The following is a 3,462-nucleotide window of genomic DNA, read 5'->3' on the forward strand; positions in this document are numbered from 1 at the left end:
CTGAGTGCTCTTTCTAACTCAAACTGCTTTCACACTCAGAGTCCCCTGGAGCATGTGTTAAAATAGATTGCTTGAGAGTCCTAATTCAGCATGTCTGGGCTACAGTGGAGGTTTTGCATTAAAAAAAAAATTTAAGTAGGCTCCATACCCAGCATGGGGCTTGAACTTACAACCCTGAGATCAACTGAGCCAGGCAGGAGCCCAAGAGTTTGTATTTCTAACGGGCTCCCAAATGCTGTTGGCGATGCTCTTCCAGGGTCCAACCTTTGAAGAACACTGTTCTGATCTCATCAGTCACTGTCTTGTTTCAGACCCCTCAGGCTTCTCACTGCCACTCAAGTTAAGCTCTTTGGTTTGGTCTGGTCCCTTCTTAGCCAGCTTAGCCTTGACTTCCCGTTTATTTTATCCTGTTTGCCCTGATGGGCTTTGGTTAAAAGGAACTATTTGCAGTTCCCAGGCTGAATCAATTCCTCATAATTGAGCTCTTCTGCTTGACGTCCACACCACATTCTGGGCCCACTTCCATTAAAGCACTTGCGAAACTTCTTGCATTTATTTATTTCCATGAGTTCCTACTTCCGCCAGACCATAAGCTCTTGTTCCATGACTGATTCCTTTATGTACATCTGGTTGAAGCACAATGCCTGGCACTTAGTGGATGCTCAGGAGATAAGAATAAAAGCTAGTATTGGGGCGTCTGGGTGGCTCAGTCAATTGAGCATCCAGCTTCGGCTCAGGTCATGATCTCTCGGTTTGTGGGTTCGAACCCCGCATCAGGCTCTGTGCTGACAGCTAGCTCAGAGCTTGGAGCCTGTCTTCAGATTCTGTGTCTCCCTCTCTCTCTCTGACCCTCCCCTGCTCACCCTTTCTCTCTCTCTCAAAAATAAAACATTAAAAAAAGAGAAAAAATAATAAATGCTAATATTTATTGAGTACTGACCATTTCCCAGGACTTTTGGGTGGACTTCCTTCCTTCCTTCCTTCCTTCCTTCCTTCCTTCTTTCCTTCTTTCCTTCCTTCTTCCTTCCTCCCTCCCACCCTTTCTTTCTTTCTTAGTTGAATAATAACACTTTTTAATCAATCAGGGAGACTAGGAGGAATGAAGAAGAGATACTGGTGGTAGAGAGATATATGAAACTAACACAAAATACACATACATTGTGATTTTTCAAAGCCACCTTCTATTATGTGTGTTAGCCATTGTCTTAACCCCTCCAGAGAAGGGATATATTTGTCAATCTTGTTTATTTTGTCCATATTCTCCCATACACTCCCCAAAAATTTTTAAAACAAGCCCATTGAGCTATCATTGAAATGCTATAAATAGCACATATTTACCAGCATATAATTTGATACGTTTTGACATATGCATACACCTGTTATTTCCTGTGCCCCCAACCAACGGCTAATTTGCTTTCTGTCACTTTTGATCAGTTCACATTTTCCATAATTTTATGTAAATTAAATAGTACAACATGATCTCAGACTTCCAGCTTCCAGAACTATGAGGTTTCCATTGTTTAAATCACCCAGTCTGTGGGACTTGTTAGAACAGCCCTAGGACATAAATACTCTTTTTAAAAAACCTATCTCATGGCATACCTCCTAGTGTGACACTTCGTTTCTTCTAAAAGTGTAGTATAGAATGTAGTGAACTTATAACACAACTTTATTTATATTGACAACAGCTTAAAAATAAGAAAAATCTATCTGCTAGTGATTTCCCAGCAAAGACTTACACCTACCTCGAAGAACTCCTTTTTTGGTATTTAATATATACTTGGTAGCCAGTTTTCAGTCCTGTTGAGATGAAACGAACCAGAGCTTAGAAGTCCAATGAGTCTGGGATTGCAGAAAGGTTCCCAAGTGGGGAAGGAGGAAACAGAGCCATAGCTCATGTTGTTGACTGCATTTCGGTTTTCTCTACTCGCAGCCGCAGGAAGCAATTCTCTTGGGATGCAGTATTCATCAAATTTGGCTTCTCCTGAAAATGTGATTTGTTTTTGACCCGAGGATAGTAAAGCCTAGTCAGTGATTGTGGCTTCCTCTAGAAGAGCCAAATAATTGGCTGACTTTTCCCATGAGTGCACGTGTCCATGTCTGTGGCCTTTGCTTACCCATCCTCATTATTTTCTTTTATTTTTTTTATGTTTTTTATTTATTTTTGAGAGATAAAGAGAGATAGTGTGAGCAGGGGAGGGTCAGAGAGAGAAGGAGATACAGAATCCAAAGACAGCCTCCAGGCTCTGAGCTAGCTGTCAGCACAGAGCCTGATGCTGGGCTCGAACCCACAAACTGTGAGATTATGACTGGAGCCGAAGTCAGACACCTAACCGATTGAGCCACCCAGGTACCCATCTTCATTATTTTCTAACCTATCTCTTCCCCTTTATCCTGACTCTCTATTTCCCTTTATGCTTTCATACTGTATCCGTTGTGAAAAGGGAGGATACATATGTGGATAGATAAGAATATGAATATTATCTCGGCCTGCCTTGCCAGAAGTCCCAACCTCTGTCAGAGGGAGACACGCCAGATTCTCCACATACCAGTCTCACTGCAGAATTTGGTGTTAGGTGTAGACAGCTTAGTCCTTTATTCGAAGACAAGCCATCTTATACCAAATCAAAGGTGTTGGCAATAGTATACTAGCAGAATGCCTTACTCAGATGAGTGATTATAATGTCATCCCATTCCCACTCACCCTTCTTCATCTTCCTCTTCCTCCCCCTCTTCTTCTTCCTCTTAGGAGATTTTGAAAGGAATTTTGAGGACCATGATTGCAGGGAAATGCTGCTATTCTCTGAGGGTGGCCTTCTGATTCCTGATTCCACTGCTTAAAATTCATTTTTCTTGGATTTCCCCCCCATATTACTTTGCATCTCTGTGGAAGCATTTCTTTACCATATTTGCAAAGGTGTTGTCTCTAAATGGATTGAAAACATACCTGAAGGCACATCTTAGTCATCTATGTGAATAAACACTGCAAGGCTTATGACAGTGGTATGCACAAAGCAAGACCTCGAGGGTGTTCCGGGTGTTTCTGATGATTAATATTGAGGTGTTTAAAGGAAAGGGACTGATAAATGGCCCATTCACCATTTGGTGATTCTTAATACTTTAACAAACCTTTTCATAAAGTTGCTTTGGTGGTTAAAAAAATCTCATGGGGCGCCTGGGTGGCTCAGTCAGTTAAGCCTCTGACTTCAGCTCAGGTCATAATCTCACGATCGTGGGTTCAAGCCCCTCGTCGGGCTCTGTGCTGACAGCTCAGAGCCTGGAGCCTGCTTCTGATTTTGTGTCTCACTCTCTCTCTGCCCCTCCCTACTCATGCTCTGTGTCTCTCTGCCTCAAAACTAACTAAAACATTTAAAAAATAATCTCCCCCCACCAGACCCATCCCACTTTTTTTTTTCTTTTATATATCCTTTGAACCTTTTTTTTTTTTTTTTTTTTTTTGCC

The sequence above is a fragment of the Suricata suricatta genome, chromosome 10, assembly GCF_006229205.1.
Source record: "Suricata suricatta isolate VVHF042 chromosome 10, meerkat_22Aug2017_6uvM2_HiC, whole genome shotgun sequence".
Lineage (NCBI taxonomy): Eukaryota > Metazoa > Chordata > Mammalia > Carnivora > Herpestidae > Suricata > Suricata suricatta.